Genomic DNA, 24,706 nt, shown 5'->3' on the forward strand with positions numbered 1-24,706 from the left:
ACTTACAAGATTAGCATAAAACAGCATACTCTGTTGGTGAAACGTGAGGTATAGGCATTCCTTCATACTGCTCATTGGAATAAAAAAATTGATATTAACCCTTATGAAGTGGAATTTGGAAATATCTATCGAAATTATAAATTATATACACTTTTATACTTTTATTTGGCCTTCCCCCTTACATATATTTACCCAGAAAAATGCACATCCCTTAGTATAAAAAGATACATAAGCAAAGTTATTTATTGTGGCATTGTTTGTGATTACAAATCACTGGTAATAATCTAAATGGCCATCCATTGGAGAGGTATTGGGTGGCAAGTGTTGAATAAACTACAATATGCCCACACATTCAAGTGATATAGGCTGATTTTCAGGATGTATTGTTAAATTAAATATGCAAAGCACATAAATGTTACTATACTATGCTACCTTTTGTGTAAGAAACATTAAGAAATACAAAAGAAAATCCAGAGATTAGGATTACCTATACTGTGTGAGTAGGAATTGAGTGGAAAGGATAGAAGGAATTAGGGATAGTGGTGGTGGTAGAAAATGATCCTTTTGTGAATATACCATTTTTACAGACCTGATTTTTAGAGCTATGTTAATGTTTCACATATTCAAAAATAAATAAAAAACAATAGAAATAAATAAAGCCCATAATAATAAGGGGGTAAAACTGAAGCAAAATCAAATAGAAAGAAATTAACTGAACTATACCTAAAATGAATAAATATAGTCACCATAAAGTGAGGTGAGGGAGGGAACTAACTCAAGTAACATTTATTTATTTATTTATTTATTTATTTATTTATTTATTCATTCATTCATTCATTCATTCATTCATTCATTCATTCATGGGAGACAGAGAGAGAGAGAGAGAGAGAGAGAGAGGCAGAAACATAGGCAGAGGGAGAAGCAGGCTCCTTGCAGGGAGGTCGATGTAGGACTCAACCCCGGGCCTCTGGGATCACACCCCAATCCGAAGGCAGACATTCAACTGCTGAGCCACCCAGGTGTCCCAACTCAAGTAACTTTTATTTTACTTTATTTTATTTTTAAGATTTTATTTATTTATTCATGAGAGACACAGAGAGAGAGAGGCAGAGACATAGGCAGAGGGAGAAGCAGGCTCCATGCAGGAAGCCCGATATGGGACTCAATCCCAGGACTCAGGGGTCACGTCCTGAGCCAAAGGCAGACGCTCAACCGCTGAGCCACCCAGGCATCCCTCAAGTAACTTTTAAAGAGAGTGTTTGGTTCATTCACTTTTCATCAAAAGACAGAAAAACAAATCAAAATATTCTAAAGAAGTATTGAACTCTAATCCTCTCATAAAAAGTTTTCTTTGCAGAGACATGGGTTAGCAGTTCTGAAACAACTTGTTATTCATTATTCTAAGCCTAGTTTTGCACCATTGATGAAGTAAGTTTCATATCTGGAAAGGAGAAAACAGAATGAGCACTGTGGTTTTGGTTTACATTTGATATCGATATGAAATGATGAACTTCCATATATGACAGATGACTAGATAGACAGAAAGACAGACAGGCACACAATTAATTCCAGCATGTAGAGAGCTTGAAAGACTTCACTTACATATTTACGACTAAAGAAAAGCTGGAAAACTAAAACTAATTTTCCTGGACCTGACAGAGAACCAAAGCCTCAGAGCAAAGTGCCATCCTAACATCTGGAGAGACAGGTGCATCTACAAAAATATAGCTACTGAGATCTGTGCACATTGCATAGAAGCTGTTGGAGTCATAAATAAAAATGAACATATAAATAGTAATTTTATCAAATTGCTAAAGGGTAGAATGTAGGCTAGCTTGACAGCAACTCGAAGGGCTACAGTCTGGGGGATAGGTCCACACTTTTCTGGGCCTCCCCTTCAGGAACCCCATCAGGTTCTCATGGTGAAAATTGTAGAAAGATCCCTTTCGCAGTGGCAGGGGGAGAGGAAGAGAAGCAGTTGCAAAATATACTAAATCTATCACAAAGATCTACTCCTCCTAAGAAAGGACTTTACCAGAACTCAAGTCTAAAACTTTATCCCAGCCTGGGGAAGGAAGGGAAATCCTCAATACTTCAGCCCCTCTCAGCTAAGTGGAATGGAGTTAAGTCCGAAAAGGAAATAGATTAGGAATGCTGCAGGGAAGAGAAGAGTGGGCAGGGGGAAAAAAGGTATATAGCTTTATAGAGACACTGTGGAAGTCACAGCCCTGAAACACAAGACCACTAAAAGACTGAGATTTAATTATAAGATTATGGAATGGACCTTAACATCATACCAACAGGTCTCCATTAAAATAACAGTAGATTACCAAGAACTTCAAAACGCAGAGTCTCTCCAAGGAGGAATATGTGGGGAAGCCCAGAGTCAAGAGTGAAGACAAAAACAGACAGGAGAATTTGAAGGCTTTCGTATTTATATTTATCACCAAAATTAAACGCAGCTTAGCTTTCCTTCAGATTAATATAAATCCATGTAATAAAGTTCCTTTTACCTCAATTCCCATTACTTGGTATGATATGTCCAACTTTTACCGAAACCTATGAGAGAATGCCAAAAGTAAGAGAAAACACACTCTGAAGAGTCAAAGCAATTATTAGAACCAGAGTCAGATGTGACACAGATGTTGGAATTATCAGACAGAGAATTTAAAACAATAATGACTAAAATGTTAACAGCTCTAGTAGAAAAAAGTAACAGCATGTAAGAACAGATAAGTAATATAAGAAGGAATCAAAAGGAAGTACTAGAAATAAAAATCCTGTAACAGAAATAAATAATAAACCGTTGATGGTCAGTTAATAAGCTGGACACGAAGAAAGAATCAGCTTGAAGACAGATCATTAGAAAATACCCAAAATGAAATGAGAAGAGAAAAAAAAATGAAAAAGATGAAACAGAACATTCAAGAACTGTAGGAAAATTTCAAAAGGTATAACATGCATGTAATTGACGGAAGGAGCAGGAAGGAAAAATGGAGCAGTGTAGGATGCCCAAGAATAAACACTCCAAAGAGACAACAGCAAAAACACCTAGATATATCATATTGAAACTGCAGAAAAACCACAGATAAAGAGAAAAATTTTCTAAAAGCCATAGGGAAAATTATTTTAATTATTGAATATCCTGAGATGGAATGTAGACAGTGACAAAATAATCTATTAAAATGTATGAAATGACTTAAGAGTATGGACAGAAAAGGTCTGACTTAATACATTTGGAAATGACTGGAAAGTATAAGATGACGAGCAAAAAGAACTATGCATAAGCAACTCCCAAGTTATAGGATTATTCTCCACCTGGAGGGGTATAGGTTAGCAATTCTGAAACTATTCTACATGTGTACTGGCATCGAACAATTACCTAAATAGATGGTGGATGGTGGGAGCAAGATGTCTCATTGTTGGAGTTGAAGTTTACAAAGAAAGGGAGGAACCTAGAATGATCCATGTGGTAACAGGTCAGACTTGGAGACATTGGTATGAACTTGTGTTTTGTTTAATGGATGGATATGTCTGGAAATATTTATAGGTATGTGTAACTACATGGATTACTAGATGCACATATATTTAGTTCTATCAGCTAAGAGGACTTAGAAGCAACGTCATCACAGGAGCAATGAACACACTCTGCACCCAGAGCTTGATTTCTAATATCTTTCTCCAAGTAAAGGCACCAGTGCTCCTTGGAGAAATAATGAATAATAAGACATAAGACTGGAGGATAATGAGCCTGGAATGTCTTGTAGTGCTAGACGGTGAAAAAGTGCTAAACAGCCTCTTTTACACATAGACACACACACACACACACACACACACACACACAGATGTGTGTATGTCAGAGGAATACAGAAGTACCTGAAGAGGCTCACCAATGGCCAAAGCTGTAACAATTTGAGCAAAAAAAAAAATGTGATTTTTTGATAGTATATACTTTTGATAAGAGGTAATTAGAAAGATATTTTGTCTTTTTCTCCTTCCCCTGATCCCATAACCTGTAGTCTAACCATGAGAAAAGTCCCAAACTCAAATTGAAAAATATTCTATAACATATCCGAATAGCAGTCCTCAAAACTATCCAGGTCATCAAAAATATGGAAAGTCTCAGAAACTGTCACAGCCAGCAGGAATTTAAGGAAACATAATAACTAAATGTAATGTGGTACCTTGAATGGGATCCCGGATCAGAAAAATTCATTAGGTAAAAAATAAGGATGTCTAGAAAAAGTGTGGACTTTACTTAATAATAAGGTCTCAATATTGGCTCATTAAATTGTGAATGAATGTACCATACCAGTGTAAGATGTCAATAATAGAAGCGGAATTTGGAATATATGGGACCTGTCTGTAGTATATTCACAGCTTTTCTGTAAATCCAAAACTCTACCAAATAAAACATTTATTTAAAAATTGAAAAAAGCAGAACACTGAATATAAATTAACATACATATATATGTAGATGTGTGCTTGTGGGTGTGTGTATATATACATGGATGGATGTTATGTATGTATGTATAAACAAACATCTGTTTTCCAGCTTTTTCCTCAAAGGATCCAGAAGCAATGATATTTCAGTAGCAATAAATACTCCTAGAGCTCAGATTTTGGTTTCTAAATGTCATTCTCCACTGAAATGACCCAAGCTCCTTGGGAAAAGCTGATTTCAGGACTGGATTAAGGAGAAAGATAAGATAACACTGGGATATCTTATGCCTAAAAGTAAGAAATCAATCAAAGGATAGTAAGGATATAGCAAAAGAAAGGAGGGCCACTGTGAAGGAGTTTCTACTGGCCACAACTTGGCCAATTGGAATTTCAAATAAATTATGTTTAGGTATTAGAATCTATTAGATAAAATATAAATCTGCTTTGATAAAAATGAACAAATGAATGAATGCATGAGCAAAGGGGAGGAGGGAAAGCTCTTCCTTGCACAAGAAAGCTAGAACTACTGAATGTACAATGAATGCTGAAATTAGGAAATAACTATCATAATAATTATTGAGTCAGGGAAGAATCATCAAGGGATATTGAAACTAGTGGATGAAAGTCTGATGAGGAACAGATAATTACATAATTTAAAAGTACATGCCCACAAGATATTGTTTAACAACAAAGAGTAAAATGGTAACTTCACAGATGAAAAGAATGAGGGGACATCACTTTAAGCAATCAAATATCAGCAGGAATGAATTAAATGGATGGACACCCTCCTCCGATTATGATATCCTAAGAACTCAATAGCACTTTTGTGATATCCCTGCCTGCCAAAGGCATGGACTCTGACTCTGATCATGAGGAAACATCTAATGTAATCAGGAAGAAATTTTGGACAAACACAAATTAGTCAGTCCTGACATGAAAGACTGAGTAGCTCTTTTAGATTAAAGGAGAAAAGGAGTCATGACAAATGGATGCAAAATATAATATGATTTTGGATTTACACTATTGGTATAATTAGCAAAATCTGAAAAAATATCTGGAAATTAGGTGATGATATTATTTTCAATGCTAAATTGCATTGTTTGTGAAACCTGGAAGAGAGGAAGGAAGAGGTTGGGGGCAGGGGAGAGGGGAGAGAGAGAGAGAGAGAAAAGAATCCAGTTTAGTGTATATAGTAAAATATAACATTCAGGCAATCTTGTTGAATGCATGCAGGAATACATTGCTTTATTTTTGTACCTTTCATAGAAGTGAATGTCTTGATCAGACAGCTATATAACAACAGCATAGGCAGGCTGGAAGTCTAAAATCAAGTCTCCAGTAAATTCAGGGTTTTAGTGGGGGGCAGCTTTTTGGTTCACAGACAGCTCACTTTATGTTTTAGGATGGCAGAGAGGGCAAGAGAGTTCTAGGGTCCCTTTATAAGGATGCTGGTCCCATTCATGAGATCTCACCACATGACCTAGTCACTGCCCAAAGGCCCCATCTACAGGCACCATCACGTTAGGAATTAGGTATTGACATATGAATTTGGGGGGATCATCTATAGCAATTTAAAATCATGTAAAAATGAAAAATAGGTTGAAATAAAGATTAAATTACCAAAACAAATGCCTATTAAAAATCATTCAGCAGAAGAAATAGAAACTGGGCTGTAGAGAGAGAAGTTTGGACACTATGAAATGGGGAGCTATTGAAGATTTGAGTAGGAGATGTCAAGGCAAGTCATAGGTTTTGGGAAGATGAATAGGGGACATATGGAGTATAGCTGGCAGTTCAGAAATGCTCTAGTCAGAAGGGGCAGGAGGAACCTTTGTTCTCGGGTTTGGGATGCTTGGAAACATCGCTAATACAGTCTCAGCATTCTCCTCCCATAATGTTAGGGTATCAGCATTTGTTCAGAGCATTTGGTACACATTATTTGTGAAAACTGAAAATGTGTAATTCCCTGTAGTGTAAAAAATACCCATTATAGTAATGAGAGTAAGACTGTCTACACCAGTCATTGATAGCCACTTGAATCCTCTATCAATCAAAAGACCTGGCCACTTCCTGTCCAATACGTACTCATGGATAGATAGATACATGCATCCACATGCATGGTGTGTGTGTGTGTGTGTGTGTGTGTGTGTGTGTGTGTGAGAGAGAGAGAGAGAGAGAGTTTGTATTTTTAAGGAGTAGCAAGTACATCCTTCATGCCTCTGTTTCTACTCCATCTTTCTGCTTGCCAGCTCTTCAATTATTTAGTTCCTACTTTTCATTATTTCTTTACCAAAGGGAAAAGAGAAAAGTGGAAATACTAATGAATCTATATAGTCATTTATCAGAAATTCTTCAGAGGTGTGATGGGTTCAGAAATCAATGAGATGAGTGAATTTCTCTTGTCCTCATTTGTTTTCTTCCTTCTGGGATTCCCCTCTCCACTGCCTGCTCTCTTCCCCAGCTGCAAAAGGAGAATTTGAGAAGTGACATTTTCTCCTTATAAGCTTTTCAGGGGTGTAACCTGTATCATCATGCCTAAACCTCTGAAGGGTAAATCAGGACGCTTAGAGAGGAATGACTTATGTTTAACTGAAATCTGCTTACTTGAGAGCAAATGGAAAAACACTTAACTAGAGTTCACATTTCCTGCACAGTTCCTCCCAAGCTTTTAGAATCGCCACTTTCAATACAATTCTGCTGTTATTTTCAACTACTTAACCTGGGAAAAGGGACTCAGAGTTTCAGTTGCTACTTTCAACCATCTGAGTGATGACCAGATAATGCCCCCTTCCCCTCCACTGCATATATGCTCTTTGTGTTATAAGACTGTTTAGGGAGGCCTGGCTGGCTCAGCGGTTGAGTGTCTGTCTGCCTTTGGCTTCAGGGTATGATCCCGGGGTCCTGGGATTGAGTCCTGCATCGGGCTCCTGCATGGAGCCTGCTTCTCCCTCTGCCTATGACTCTGCCTCTCTATCTGTGTCTCTCATGAATAAATAAATAAATAAAATATTTTTAAAAATGTGTTTAGAAAAAGGCTAGGGGTAGGGGTCCCATATGTATAACTTCGAACTTGTTTCCTGATTAACTCCTGATTTCTGAAGATTCTCATTAAATGGTTGTATTCTCAACACTAAACCTTTCCTCTATGATAAGTTGGTAAGTGAGCAGTTATATGTGAAAAATCTTTTGGAGGGCATTTTTGTTTTGTTTCCTAGGCTAAAAATTTAAATTACCTTACTATTATTTTTTAGCCTTATTATTTGAGTAGTAGGATACTTTTGGGAGAATATTATCATGGTTACTTAAGATCTTTGAGTAGAGAAATTGAGTTTGCATTGTATATTTGAAATTAAATCAAAAGAGTGGAGAGCATTAGGACAACTCACTATTCCAGTGGGGGCAGAGCTGAGTTACGTGGCTTCACTAGAGCAGTCCTGTGTGGTCTACAGTATAATAAGACAAATTTTGGCTATGCCCTCCCATTCTACAAGTGACTTGAATTATACATTCCTGAACATAATCCAGGAATTATGTTCCCGGATGAACATACACATAACTATGTGTATCTCTTCACTAGTAATGGTGAAAATGTTTTAAGAATGATGCTTTTTTTCAGGTTTTTATTTTCATTTTTCTCTTTTGTAGAAAGTATATTAAAAGAGAATATGATATTTCTAGTCTTTTATAACTTTAGGACTATGCACTATACAAGTTAATGCACATTGGAAATACTTTAAAAACTAAAAATATGTATAACATCAAAGATAAAAGTTCCCCTTCTCAAAGCCTCTTTTTTATTGAACCCTTCCTTCTAGTCTCAATAATCAACAAGGGATGGCTTGTTAACATTTCAAAATATCTTTCATACATTCATATACATATATAAAAATCATGCTGTGATGAATATCCCTAAAAGAATGTTGAAAATAAACATAACATATTGTGTCTTTGCTTTTGATAAGTGAGGATGATTTACTTCCCTATCTCAGATTTTTGAAAATTGTTCTTTATTTTTGCTTAACTAAGGGAAATATAGAAACATGAGACTCTTGCATTAAAATTTTGAACTTCACTTGGAAATGGGTTTTAATTGAGAAAATGAAAAATTTGAAGGTAATGTAAAATATTTTCTAGAGTCCAGGTGGCTAGAATGATTAATGAGAAAGCAATGCTATTGGCCAAACATTTCTAGAGACACACTGAGATATGAGAAGAAATAACCTCAGAATCTAACTAGATTGTTGCTGAACCTTCACATAATTATATCCTTTTAACTTTTCAAGGAACATTGGAAACTTGAATATTTTTCAGTCTTCAATGATTTGCCCTTTACTCAAATTCTTACATCTGTACTGCTGCATTCTCCTTTAGATATTTCAGATAGATGGATGGATGGATAAATAGATATCCCCCTTTTAGAATATGAGGGGGCCTCATGTCATCCATTCTTTTGATTGTTAATATCAAATAAATAGTTCAAATCCAGGACATTCAAATTCCTCTACTCAAAGAGGAAAAAAAATATATATTTTACATAATTTCTCTGTGATGGCTGTAAATTATTCAAGAGCATGGTAGCGCCTTTTTCTTCCTATACATTCCTTATACCCTAGTGTTTCTCACCCCAATTTGAGTATGATATGGCTGCTCTATAAGTGTTATTAAATTAATAAGAGAACTAAATCATTTGTATCAATTTAAATCTCCATTGAGTCTACTTTATCATGGCATTTTATATGCAAAAATTATGTAAATGCCTTGAGTTTGAAGTTGTTTTAGATCTCTCTACATTTTCATTTATTTCTTAGCTTATTAGGAACTGATTTTTTAAATGAGTTTATTCTGTTTATTTTTATTTTTATTTTTATTATTTTTTTTTCTGTTTATTTTTAAAATAAATTTTATAAAGTATAAGATGTACTAGAAATCAATATAAATCATAATGTTCCCTGGATGAAGTTGTAAAAATAATCATACATGTACCTAGTACACATATTAAGAAATAGCACATTCCTAAGTCCCTAGAATTCATCCTTATGTCCCATCCTAGGTGTACATACTGTCCAAGGTAATTATTATTTTGACTTGTAATCATAGTCTAATTTTGCCTGGTTTTTGAAATTATTTAGAGATAACCGATTTTCTTTCAACATTATGTTTCTAGGATTTCTCTGTGTTGAATATTAGTGATAAATATACATGTAGTTCATTCTCTTTCTTTACAAAATAGCATTTGTGATAAATTTATTTATTCACTGTATTTTTATGGTCATTTCTATTTGTGTCTGTTTTGCATTTAAAACTCAGTGCAGCACTCTTAAGTCATATGTCTGCATGCCTCCACTTTTAGTACAAGCTGCCCCACAGTTCTCCAACATGGCTATACTAGGTAGGAGCCTAATGCCAGGGGAGGAGAGTCCTAGGTGCTACATACCTTGTCAGTATGAGGGCTCTTGGTCTTTCACATTTAGGCACTCAGGTTGGAAAGTAGCAGTATCCCTTTTGTGATTTAATCTGCATTCCTCTGATGACTAAAGAGATTAAGCCCTTTCCTTGTTCTTTTTTTTTTTTTTTTTTTTTTTTTTTTTGAGCCCTTTTCATATCCTTGTCAGCCATTCTTATATTTATTCTGTGAAGTTCCTGTAGCCTTTGCCAATTTCTCTGATGGTCTCTCTTCTGTTTTGTTGATCTCTAAGAGTACTTGATTCTCAATGTATTTTGGACATGACTTTTTTGATTCACACAATCTTTTCCCCATTGTTTACTGTGCAATTTCACTTTCATAACATTGTCTTTTGAAGAAAAGAGATTTTTAAATTTCTGTATAACAAATTTATTAAAAATTTCTTTTAATGATTATGCTTTTTTTGAGTGAGCTTGAGTGGATGACTTTATTTTTATTGTTTTCCTTGAGTTTTGTGGGAAGCTAAAAAATGGTTCCCTCAACAATATCTGCATTAAATCCCTGGAACCTGTGAATGTTACTTTCTTTGGAAAAAAAAGTGTGTTTTCATATATGATTAACTTAAGAATCCTGAGATGAGGAAAGAATCCTGGTAATTATATCACATGGGCCATAAATGCCATCCCAACTATCCTTATAAAAGAGAAGAGAAGAAAGACACCCAGAGGAGAAAAACACAGAAAGGAAAAGGTAATATAAAAAGACAGAAACGAAAAAAAAACGAAAAAAAAAAAAAAAAAAAGACAGAAACGTATTCGAGTGTTATGTGGCCACAAGTCAAGTAATAACAAATGCTACCAATAGCTAGAAGAAGCAAGGAACCCTTTCTACCCTAGAGCTTCTGTAGAGAATACAGGCCTGCTGGCACCTTCACTTTGGACTTCTGGTCTTCAGAACTGTGAGAGAAAATGCTTCTGTTGTGTTATGCATGAAGTTTATAGTGATTTGTTACAGCAGCCCTGGGAAATACAGGTTTCATAGGGTTTCTTATTTATGGCTCCATGAATTTGGCCCAGATTCACACACCAAGAATTGGCAAATGATCTAGAGACAGAAAGATTGAAGAGTGTAGTCAAGTCTTAGTGATTCCATCTTTCTGGAATCTTAACCTCCAGATTCTAGTTTGGCTCAGCAGTAATCCTGTGGTGTTGGATGATTGATTGATTGATCAATTGATAGACAGTATTTAATTGGCTTTTTGTTGTTCTCAGTAGGATTGTTGGTATGTGTCATGCTATTCCATCATAACCAAAAGTAGAAGTCTCATGTAAACTTTTTGTTTAATTGGAATTCTCTCCACTTTTTCCTAAAATTTACTTTGTTCTCCAAAAAGACAAATGATATCTGTTCCTGATTCTTAGATAAGATATCCTCTAGTATAAGGAATTAAGCAGTGAATATACCAAGAACTCCTAACACCTTTTAGATATTAATATGTCCAAAATAAAGTTGGTTTTAAAAAAAATTATCATTTCCTTGATAGGAAAATAATTATGTTTTATTTTTCTGGCATTAGGGTGAATGTCGGAGTAAAGAGAGATAGTTTACATTATATTTTTTAAAGATTTTATTTATGTATTTATTTTAAACAGAGAGAGAGTGTGTTCACAAGAGTGAGTGAACAGGGAGAGGGAGAGGGAAAGGAAGAGGGAGAGAATCTCAAGTAGATTCCATGCTGAGTGCAGAGCCCAGTGCCAGGGTTTATCTCACAACCCTGAAATCATGACTTGAGATGAAACCAAGAGTTGGATGCTTAACCAACTGAGCCACCCAGGTGCCCCGTCATTCACATTCCATTTATTTATTTATTTTTAAAATATTTTATTTATTCATGAGAGAGAGAGAGAGAGGCAGAGACACAGGCAGTAGGAGAAGCAGGCTCCATGTAAGGAGCCTGATGTGGGACTTGATCCCGGGACTTCAGGGTCATGCCCTGAGCTGAAGGCAGATGCTCAACCACTGAGCCACCTAGGCTATAATTCACATTTTAAATAGATATATTTCTCTAGTTCTCAATGGTGGGAAGGAAAATAAATAATATCTAATTTTATGTATTTGTTGATTAATTAACATATGCACTAGACCATGGTCATGCTTCTGGTTCTAGTCTAATACTCTTACTTTTTCTTTGGGATATGAGATAAAGGAAAAATTAAAAATTCTTTTAGTAATTTGTTAACAGTTAAAATAGTAATTTCTTATTAGTAGCTTTGAGGATTGCTTAATGCATTGAGGACTGAGATGATGAACTAACACTGGGAACCTTAAAACATATCAAAGAATGAGGGGTGTGTGTGTGTGTGTGTGTGCATATTAGAAAGGATCTTTGAACTTCAGAGAATAGGATCTTATGCACTGTATTTCTCATATTGTATTGCTATTCATTAAAATAAAAAGTTAGAACAGGAACTTTGGAAATCTAGCATCACACACACCTTTGCATGAACTTTGATTTTCTGAGAATTTGGAGATATTATACCATAAAGCATACTCTCCTCAGAGGCAGTCTTTCTCTTGCCAGTTGGAAGTATGCAGGCCATTCAGAGAAATATGAGTGTGTGAGAGAAGGATAACCATAGACAATCTCAAGGGAAAAGGAACAGCTTAGAGCTGTAAGGGAATTAACATCAAACGTTTCTCAGATTGGTGATGTGATGTGATGATAATTGGAACAGAATGACAGACAAGAGGTATGTTGTTGAGTCCTCTGGGGGTTCTATATAGAAGACAGTCTGTTGCATGGCCCCTGGGGTGGGCACCATGAAACTAACATTCCAATCTGTTAGTTTAAAGTTACAGACTTTTTTAAAAGGAAAATCAAGTTTTTAAAAAAGTTGCTTCAAAAAAAAAAAAGTTACTTCAGTGTTCCTCTAAATAAACTTAAGTATGAATCCATCAAACTTCTAAAGTAGGGATAAAAGAGAAAATTCATTTTACCCATTATTTACTTGTTTTCCAGTAGAAAATTCCTATTAATGGTCAGGAGAACCATGGTGTGTATTATTTTCCCTTGGTGTTGTCTTCAGATTTCCATATATTCTGTGCTACAATATAAGCTGTAAATTATTATTAGCAACCTTTTGCATGTCAGTTTATCTGCTGTTCAGTTATCTAAGTGAAATTGAGATCTGATTTTAAAGGATTAGACTGAGAAATTATAATTGACATTCTATTGTTGATTTTTTAAAGGAAGCCATTTCAAAAATGATATATTTTCTTTTAAAAATACATATATAATTATATTTACATGCACATACATTTGTTTACTATATATGTGGCTTTGTTCTGGCATATTGCCTACATAAAATTCATCAGGAAACTGAAAGTCAACTGAATAGCTTAAAGTGTATTTGAAAAGTATGAATTGTGATATGTAGCATTTTTTATAGCTCACAATGTAGTGATTTCATATGGAATTTTAGCAGATTTACTAAAAGGCAAAAAATTAGTGAAACACATTAGCAGTTGTAAGACTATGAAAATGACTAACAAAAACTAGAATCAAGAACATCAATGACACAGGACAAAAGCCTGCATCATCATGGGATACTGGATCTGAATATAGCATCCACTTACTGTGTAAGAGGCTACAAGATCAAATGAACCACAAGTGGATCATCTAAAGAAGCTTCTTTGCCCTACCACCCTCACTAATCTCTGTTGACTCTGGAAAAACTAGGTCCAGATCCCACCATAGTTCAAATCTCAGTGGAAGGAAGATAGCAGAAAGCCACTGGATACCATTTTTCTAATGCCAGCTATTCTGTTCAGTTTTTATTGAACAGAGTGTCAGTAACAGTGGAAAACTAGACTTTTTAGAGATTTCTTGGGAATTGAAAAAGTTGTTGTTAGGCATTTAAAGTTGGCCAAGTAGAACATGTCTTCAACTTGTTCTATATGGTCCCAGAGAGACTCTAGAGAATCCCAAAGATTGTTCTGCTACAAATGAATGGAATTTATAAGAAATCTTTTCAGTCACTGTAATGAATATCTGAATTTATTGTCACTGGAAAAACCCAGAAATGAGGGAATATTTGCTGGGGATGTATTCGGGAAATTAAGGAAATGGATGTTTAAATCCAATCCTTCATTGCTTGTTTTATTTTTAGGTTATGCAGTTTTGGTTCTTTCATATATTTTGGGGGTTTGGTACAGGCAAAAATCTTTTCTCATGGTTATCTCTGAGTTCAGTAGGTATAAGGCCTCTACAGTATAATGGTTTTAGATGACTTTGGACATCACTGTCCAGTTTGGAAACTCTTTGCCTCCAAGTTCATCCTTTTCTAGAAAAATGCAGGTGTGTAGAAGTAGCTCCAGATTGAAAAGTTCTAGAGTCCTGGAGAGCCCTACCTTTGAATTTAAATATTTCATTTTTAATATTATGTGCATCTTAAATCCCAGGGAAGTGATTCTACAACAGCTGTACATTTATTTTACAGTACTTTGCATTAATTCAGACTCTACTTGCTCTTCTAATACATTATTTATCATTGTGTTAAAAATAATGTCAGCAGTAAATTGTTGTCAGCATATTTCTCCATATTGATATTATCTACTAACTTATTTCCTTTTATTACCGAAGTAAATTGGCAATACAAATCTGTACCTCTTCTGACCAAGAAAGTAGTTTAGATTTTCAGCAAAGATTCTCCGTTTTGCCTTTTTTTTTTTTTTTTGAGTTTGCATATCTTTCATATCCCTTTAAGGGAAAGGATTGTAGAAGGTGATTTTAGAGGAAGGGCATTTTATTTTCAGTGGCTGATTCTTAAGCACCTTAGACCTATCTGTATTGCCATCTCCCACCTACACTCTCATTTAATAAATTCCTGCCACTACGCTAGGAGGTAGGGGACCTCAATAAGTTCAGAAGATCAGGACTGTACGGTGATAGGAGGTTAAATGACTTGCCTAAGCGCATGCATCTACTACTTGGACAAACTAAACAGGGAAATGGTCTTTATTTTCAACAATATAATTAATGAGGGAGAAACTATAAACATAAATGAACGTGTTTAAAACCCCAAACATCCAATCATATGTAACCAGTTGCCACTCAAAGGGTCATAGCCCTGACTGCACATTAGAATTACTTGGTGAGCTTTTAACAAAGATTAATGGACCTATCCCCAAACATGAGTGATTTAATTGAATGAAGATTGAACCCTAGCATCAATATATATATCTTTAAGATCCCCAGATAATTCTAATATATAAACAGGGCTGAGAATAACTGCTCCTTGTATAAGAACTGAACAGGTCTGGTGTTTGAATGGAATAAAAGTGTACTGAGTTTTGCTCTGAAAGACATTCTGGGTAGGGAGAAGAGGTATGTTTGTGGCAATGTAGTTGAGTAAGGGCAAGGATACATATTGTTTAACTTATTAGACAGTCACTATTCATGAGCATATTGTTTGCTGAGACCCAGTACTTGAAGTTGAATGCAAGAAGAATAATCGATGCATTTTCATGGTTGAAGCTATGAATACAAATGACCATACTGGGAGAAATAGAAGCAATTAGATATGGGGAGGATTTGATCTAATTAGAACAAGATTGTGCACTGTTCACAGAATGGATGTGAATTGATCAGGTGAGGCTTCAGGAAGGTTGTCACTATTTTTCTAGAAAGAAAAGTTTTTAAAGGGAGAGGATGTTGTGAGGAATCGATATTTTTTTCTGAAAGGAATGGATATTTATTTATTTATTAAAGTTTTTATTTGTTTATTTGAGAGAGAACACAAACAGGGAGGAGGGGCAGAGGGAAAGAGAGAAGCAGACTCCCTGCTGAGCAGGGAGCCCAATGTGGGACTCTATCCTAGGACTCTGGAATTGTGACCTGAGCCGAAGGCAGACACTTAAATGACTGAGCCACCTCGTTGCCCTAGGATGGATATTTAAATAGGTAATTTGGGACAGTATCAGAAAGAATGAAGAGAAGAGGCAGGAGGTGAAAACGAAAAGGAGGAGGAGGAGGAAGATAGTTCATGTACTAGTCAGGGGTGCCTACTGTGTTCTATGCTTTCATATATTAACAGCTAAACCAGGTAGAGTTTATTGTCAACATTTAAATATTACGAATGAGGAAGGGGAAGCTGAGCAAATTTAACTTAATTGCTCAAGGTCAGAATATTAGAAATGGGTAATGTTATTGCTCAAATGTGGAACTTTCTGGATGAAAGCTTGGTACATTTCACTTTTCATTTCACTTTTCTACCAAGCCCCACACCTTGGAAAGACACACATTATAAAGAGCCTTCAGTTAATCAGAATTATTGACTTAATACATGTGAGGCAATAGGTGGTGACAGATTTCTACATACCACTTTGCTCTTCATCTTTTGTCTACTAGAGCAGGAGTCAAATGGCTTGCAGGAAGAAAAGCATATTAATAAATCATGCAGCATAAAAACAAGTGAAAAGAGCATGGCTTTAGTAGAGATGGCACTGAATTTGTAGACAGTTGGGGAGGCGGGTCACTTAAGAAGTAAGTGACGGGATAAGAACATAACAGAAGTCTGGACTGTGTGATTTTCTCTTGGAATTCAGTGAGTTCCTATTCATTCAAACCTCAGTTTCCTGACACCTATTCTGTGAAGCCTTTTCCTATCTCTGCACATGTTATTGATTATGTCCTCTGTACCATCACTGCTATTCTCAAATACCTATAATACTGATTAATTAGGTTTGTGCTTATATAGCTGACTCCACTAGATTCTGACCCTCTTGAAGGCAGAAAACGTGCTTTAATTCTTGAATCTATAACTCCTAACATCAGATGTTTTCTCCCATTAAATATAATGAATAATAAATGAATGGATGGGTGGGCTCAGTTTAGCCTTTTCATTAGTGACTAGCACACCAGGTCCCACAGTGTGCCAGATATGTGGCCAAACACAAGTTACAATTACATTGGTTACCTGGAAGTCATATAATTACTACTATACCCCTTAACTACTTTAACAATCTAGTCATACCCCTGAAGCTAATGTTACACTGTATGTTAACTAGCTAGAATTTAAATAAAAACTAAGAAGAATCCTATCATACATATAAACTCACTTGTTTAATATTCAAATTTAAGAACTTGAACTAGGTACCACTGGATTCTACAAATGACCAAATCACTACAATAATGCCCAAATATTTATTTGATTTACCTGAAATTCTAACATGGAAGATAGAGAGTAAGTTACCAAGTATTATCTGAATTTAAGAAATGCTGCAGTTACAGTAATTTGGCATGTGTTGTGAGCTGAATTGTATTCCCCCCCAAAAAATCATGTGTTGGTCTTAATCCTTAGCACCTCAGAATGTGACTGTACTTGGAGATAGACTTTTTAAAGAAGTGATTAGTTAAAATAATGCCATTAGAGTGGGTCCTAATCCATTCTGAGTAGTGTCACTATAAGAAGAGGGAATTTGGATGCACAGAGGCACCCGGGAGGTGCATGCACAAAAGACTACATGGACACAGTTGAGAAGACAATCATCTTCAAGCCAAAGAAAGAGGCCTCGGAAGTAACCAAGCCTCCTGACTCCTTGATCTTGGACTTTCAGCCTGCAGAACTGTGAGAAAATAAATTTCTGTTGTTTATCTCTACCATGTCTGTGGTAATTTTTCATGGCAACCTGAACAAACTAACACAGCATGCTGTTCATTTTTCTCTTCAATGATGCTGCTCATCTAATTTCTTCATAGTCTATCAACCCTTCACTTTTTGACATTTAAGTAGCTATTCCCACTAAGTAATCAATAAGCATAAGTACATCATGTCTAAGCACCTAGGCAGAAAATATTAAAGAGTTCTGCCCCATGTAGTTGGAAAAAAATTTGCATAATTGGTGCAGAGATATATGGGGGAAAGAGGTATTCTGTAAAATAATGTTAAAATATATGCATTTATTTAAAATTACTTATTGAACCTGATTTGAAGCATTTGCTCTTACAGTCACATAGGAGCTTCTATTTTTTTTTTCTTTTCAAGTTAAACATTGAAAACATTCAAGAAAAATCTCTGTAAAATACCTATAAGTCATTGTCAAATCTTTATAAACTTTGAGTGGGAGAATTTTATAAGAATTTACTAGGCTGACTTGGCTTGATGTATAGTAATACATTTAAACAGCATTTAAGTAGAGATGAGAGGAGTATCAAAGACTATAGCAATAAACATTAATTCGTTCTGAAAGTGTTTAATATTTCTCTTGTACAACTTTTATGTTCACTTTTGCATTATGTTATTTAATGAGATTATGTTCTACTTGAAACTTAAAAAAAAATAAAAGTCATTTCAGAAGATAGAATTTAGCCCTCTAGGTATTTCAGGCTTTGGGATGTCATCTGAGTTTTGAACTCCTTATCTATTTTTCATTTATTCTTAAGGCTTTTTAGAATAATTTAATCTGGGGAGAAAAGGAGAATTTATTGAAACTATAGCTGTTTCTTTGAAACTTTGATACTATTGATTGCAGGAACATTAGTTAAGTTTTTTGGCTTTTTTTTTTTTTTTTTTTTTCCTGGAGTTCAACAGCTTGTGAAGGTGAACATCCATTGAGAACCTATTATAGCCAGTTACTTCCCAGGCATTTAATGTTTCACAGGTATCAAATGACCTCAAATATCTTTCACTTCACTCAGGAGGTGAGATTTGCATAAACAGATATAGATACTGCTCATAAGAAAGAGTGTTTTATGGTCCAACTGTTTGATATTTTTGCTCATAAAATTTGACATTGAAAATAGCACATGGCCTATTTAAAACTATTAACCTAGGTTACTTGTCTATTTCTTCACCTAGACTCTGCCGTCTCTATACTCACAACACCCACATGCACGCACACTCTCCATCCCCACACATACACACAGAGATGGGTCATAATTGTGCTTTTGATGTCTCAAATTCAACGTTTTCTCAATAAAGCTAGATTTTTACATGAAAAAAGTGGGATAAAATCAACTTATTGGGCAAGTGTGTGCACATTTATGTAATTTTTAGTTTTAATATTATTTTATTTTAATATTATATTATTGTACCTTAATTACTTAACTAAACTTTTAGTATAGAATTTATACATGATCTTAGTGGAAAGACCTGTGTTTGAGATGTGGCTTTACCATGTGTTGGCTGACTGGGGCAACCAAATTAATCTTGTGCCTTAGATTCCTCGTCAAAATAAGACTATTAGTATCTCTACTAGTACCTATGGTGAGGAATGTATGATTTGCCATGTAGGAAAGTGCTTGACAAACAGTTTTGTGCTCCATAAGTTTGTTTGTTTGTTTATTTATTTATTTATTTATTTTGTCAGTGAAATTAGCTATTATTTTAAGGTATCTTTCATGAATTTATATGAGCACCTGCATATTATGAGATTATGAAAAGAAAAATCAAGGAATGAAAATCAGCCTTCAGGCATCCAAATTGGAAAAGAAAAAGTAAAATTTTCTCTCTTTGTATATATAACTTGATCATAAATGTAGAAAATCTTAAAAGCTCCACCAAAAAATACTGTTAGAATTGATAAATGAGGGGCACCTGGGTGGCTTAGTTGCACACCCAACTCTTGATCTCAGCTCAGGTCTTGATCTTGGGTTCGTGAGTTCAAGCCCTGCATTGGTCTCCATGCTGGTATAGAGCCTAATAAAAAAAAAAAAAAAAAGATAAATGAAATCAGTGAGGTTTCAGGATACAAAATCAACATACAAAATCAGATGCAGGGAGAGGGAGGGAAATGGTGGAAGAGTACAGAACCCATGTTTCACTTGGTCCCTTGAATTCACCTAGTTATCGATCAAACCATTCTGAACACCTGTGAATTCAACCTGTGCCCCAAGAAAAGAATTGCTGTAATTCTACAAATAGAAAAGTGACCACTTTTTGCAAGGTAGGAGGTTCAGAGATGTGAATCTGAGGGGATACATGGCAAGATAAACTGTGAGGAGAGAGAGCGTCTACCAGCCAGCACCTGAAAATGATATATCAGCAGATTGCCAAATTGGAACTTTTAGAAGTCTGCTCTGGTGAGAGTTATCCTGCCTGAAAGATGCTCAAATGGAGAATCAGGGCAAATCCTAGATGGGACAGTGTAGTCTCAGGAGCCCCAGGGTCACAGAAAGAATGGAGGTGCTTGACTGTGGCAGAGTTTTGAAGAATTGGAGAGTGAAGTCAGCTATAACTAGCAAGCCCCAGAGTGGCCTCTCAGCTTGGGGTTGCCATAAACCTCCAATTAAGGCATGATCGGGTGACTGCCCTCCAATCAGGGGGCCAGCAAGTGATGACCTCTGGAGACACTACTCCTTCCCCTGGAAGGAGGGTCAAGTGTGCACAAGATTGGAATCCACTCTCTGAGCAGGGGCCCAGTGAGCTGGGAGACCTGCCCCCATCCCCTGGGAGTATTGGTACATATGTGCACCTCAAAGTTTTGAGGAGTTTGGCGCATCAAAAGGGATTGATTGCTTTTCCCTGAGGGAGCACTGAAGAGTGGGGGCAGTAATCTTTCGGTTCCAGAGAGAGAGAGAATAAGCAAATTATACTGAGAACTTCTCTAATCTGGGGAAGGAAACAGGCATTCAAGCCCAAGAGGTACAGAGAACCCCCCGCAAAATCAATAAAAATAAACCAACACACTGACATGTAATAGTGAAACTTGCAATTTTCAGAGAAAGAGAAAATCCTGAAAGCAGCTTGAGATAAGAGCTCTTTAACTTACAAGGGTAGGAACATTAGACTGACAGCAGACCTGTCCACAGAGACCTGGCAGGCCAGAAAGTGCTGGCATGATATATTCAGGATGCTAAATGAGAAAAATAGGCAGCCAAGAATACGTTATCCATAAAGACTGTCATTGAGTATGGAAGGAGAGATAAAGAGTTGCTAGGACAAACAGAAACTAAAAGAATTTGTGATCACTAAAACAGCCTTGCAAGAAATATTAAGGGGGATCCTGTAAGCAAAGAGAGAGCCCCAAAGTAACGTAGACCAGAAAGAAATGAGACAATCTACAGAAACAGGGACTTTACAGGTAATACAATGGCACTAAATTCATATCTTTCAGTAGCTACTGTGAATGTAAATGGGCTAAATGCTCCAATCAAAAAACACACACTATCAGATTGGATAAAAAAGAAAGACTCAAAAAAAAAAAAAAAAAAAGAAAGACTCATCCATATGCTATCTACAAGAGACTTGTTTTAGACCCAAAGATACCTCCAGATTGAAAGTGACGGGACAGAGAATGATTTATCTGCTAATGGACATCAAAAGAGCACTGGGATAGCAATCTTTATATTAGACAAATTAGATTTTAAACCAAAGATCATAGAAAGGGATGAAAAGGGACACTATGCCATATTTAAAGGGGCTAGCCAACAATATCTAATGATTTCAAATATTTATGCTCCTAACTTGGGAGAAGCCAATTCTATAAACCAATTAATAATAAAATTAAAGAAACACTGATAATAATACATAGTAGGGGATTTTTAACACCCCACTCACAGCAAGGGACAGATAATCTGTGCAGATGATCAACAAGGAAACAAGGACTTTGAATGACACCCTTTACCACATGGATTTCGCAGATATATACACAGTATTTCATCCTAAATCAACAGAATACACCTACCAAAAATGATATGATACCTAGGAATAAACCTAACCAAAGAGGTAAAGGATCTATACTCTAAACACTAGAGAACACTTATGAAAGAAATTAAGGAAGACACAAAAAGTGGAAAAACATTCCATGCTCATAGATCAGAAGAATAAACATTGTGAAAATGTGTAAGCTACCTAGAGTAATCTACATATTCAATGCAATCCCCATCAAAATACTATTGACATTTTTCACAGAGCTAGAACAAACAATCCTAACATTTGCGTTGAACCAGAAAAGACTCTGAATGCCAAAGGAATGTTGAAAAAGAAAACCAAAGCTGGTAGCATCACAATGCTGAACTTCAAGGTCTATTACGAAGCTGTAATCATCAAGACAGTATGGTACAGGCACAAAAACAGACACATAGATCAATGGAACAGAATAAATAACCCATAAGTGGATCCTCAACTTCATGGTCAACTAATCTTTGACAAAGAAGGAAAGAATATCCAATGGGAAAAAAAGTGTCTTCAACAAATGGTTTTGGGAAAATTGGACAGCCACATGTAGAAGAATGGACCAGTCACATGCACAAAGATAAATTTATAATGTATAAAAGACCTAAATGTGAGACAGGAATCCATCAAAATCCTCAAGGAGAACACAGACAGCAACTTTTTCAACCTTGGCCACGCAACTTCTTACTAGATACATCTCCAAAGGCAAGGGAAGCAAAAGCAAAAATGAACTATTGGGACTGCATCAAGATGAAAGCTTCTTCACAGCAAAGAAAACAGGCAATAAAACTAAAAGGCAACCTATGGAATGGGAGAAGATATTTGGAAATGACATATCAGGCAAATTCCAATATCTATAAAGAATTGATTTATCAAACTCAATACCCAAAAAAACAAAGAATCCAGTCAAGAAATGGGCAGATGATATAAACAGACATTTCTCCAAAAAAAGACATACAAATGGCAACAGACACATGAAAAAATGTTCCACCTTACTTGGCATCAGGGAAATACAAATCAAAACCACAATGCAATACCAACTCACACCAATCAGAATGGCTAAAATTAACAAGTCAGGAAACAACAGATGTTGTTAAGGATGAAGAGAAAGGGGAACACCTTTATGTTGTTGGTGGGAATGTAAGCTGGTCCAGCCACTCTGAAAAATGGTATGAAGTTTCCTCAAGAAGTTAAAAATAGAGCTACCCCAACACTCAACAATTGCACTACTAGGTATGTATGCCAAAGATATAATAGTAGTCATCCGAAGGGACATTTCTGCATTCAGTTAGGAGTCATCTTCTTCTCTCTCTCTTCCCCTGCCCCTCCTCTCATTTTCACTCTCTCTGTCTCGCAAATAAATACATACATACATGCATACATACATACATACATACATACATTCTTTTAGAAAAACAGTATGATCCTGGCATAAAAATAGACATATAGAGTGATGGAACAGACTTGAGAGCCCAGAAATAAACCAACACATATAAGATCAACTTATATTGAACATGAAGCGAAGAAACTCAATTGGAAAAAGTCCCTCAATAAATGGTGTTGACAAAACTGTATATTCTCATGCAAAAAAATGAAATTGGACCCGTTTTTACCACTCATAAAAATTAACTCAAAATGGATTAAAAAATAATTAAGTGTTAGACCTGAAACTATAAAACTCCTAGAAGAAAGCATAGGGAAAAGCTCTTTGACATAAATCTTGATAGTCTTTTGGATTTTAAACCAAAATTACCAGCAACAAAAGCAAAAGTCAGTAAGTGAGACTGTATCAAACTAAAAGGCTTTTGCGTAGCTAAAGAATCGACAAAATGAAAATAATAAGCTACTAAGTAGGAAAAATATTTTCAAAACATATATCTGATAATTGGTTTAATATCTAACATATATAAAGAACTCATACAACTCAATGGCAATAACAATAAAAACAGTCCAAACAAGGGGTGCCTGAGTGGCCTCGATTGTTAAGTGTATGACTCTTGGTTTTGGCTCAGGTTGTGATTGGGGATTGTGAGATCAAGCCATGCTCAGCATGGAATCTGCTGGAGAGTCTCTCCCTCTGCGCAGCCCTACTTCCACTCTTTCTCTCTCTCAAATAAATAGATAAATCCTTTAAAAAAATCCAATTAAAAAAATAAAGGACTTGAACAGACGTTTCTCCAAAGAAGACAAATGGCCAAAAATACATGAAAAGATGCTTACATCACTAATCACCACAGAATACGTAAATCAAAACTACAAAGAAATATCATCTCACACCTATCAGAATGGCCATCACCAAAAAGACAAGAGACAACATATGTTGGCAGGGATATGGAGAAAAAAGAAAACTCTGCACTGTTGGTGGGAATGTAAATTGGTGCAGCCACTATGGAAAACAGTATGGAGGCTCCTCAGGGAATTAAAACTACCATGTATCCAGCAATTCCACTTCTGAGTACATTTGCAGCAACACAGATGGGCATTATGGGCATTATGCTAAGTGAATTAAATCAGAGAAAGACAAATACTACATGAATGCTTTCACTTGTAGGTTCTAAACAGCCAAACTTGTAATAACAGAGAATAGAATGCTGGTTGCCAGGACTGGGGAGTGGAAGAAATGAGGAGTTATTGGTCAAAGAATACAAACTTTTAGTTATAAGAAGAATAGGTTCTGGAGACTTAATATACAGCATAGTGACTATAGTTGACAATACTGTATCCTTAAAAATTACTAAGAGAATAGAACATAAATGTTACCACCACCACCACATACAAGAAAATGGGAATTATGTGAGGTGAAGGATGTGTTAACTAACTTTATTGTGGTTGTCATTTTGCAGTATATATGTTTATCAGATCATCATATTGTATACCTTACACTCACACAATATCATATCTCAATTATAGATCAATAAAGCTTGGAAAAAAATCAGCTTTCCTTGTTAATCCTGCATCAGTTCATTCAAGAGGTCATTGTTGAGTGCATATTTCATGCTAAGTCCAGTGTGGGAATGAGTATACTATGCTGAGAAAAATAGGAACAGATTTTGTCATCTTGGAGCTAAATAAAAGAGGAATTCTAACATCAATCCAAAAACAAAATAAAACCCCACATTATTATAAAACCACAACAATATTTGTAGTGATATATCCTAACACATGTTTGAAAAATTACTCAGCC

General features: G+C 35.7%; 1 protein-coding gene across 1 annotated transcript in view; it reads left to right on the top strand.

Annotated features, from left to right (window-relative positions):
* Positions 1-24,706, top strand: part of THSD7B (thrombospondin type 1 domain containing 7B) — a 725,689-nt gene that overhangs the window by 281,664 nt on the left and 419,319 nt on the right. The window lies entirely within an intron of this gene.

The sequence above is a fragment of the Canis lupus genome, chromosome 20 (genome assembly GCF_048164855.1).
Source record: "Canis lupus baileyi chromosome 20, mCanLup2.hap1, whole genome shotgun sequence".
Lineage (NCBI taxonomy): Eukaryota > Metazoa > Chordata > Mammalia > Carnivora > Canidae > Canis > Canis lupus.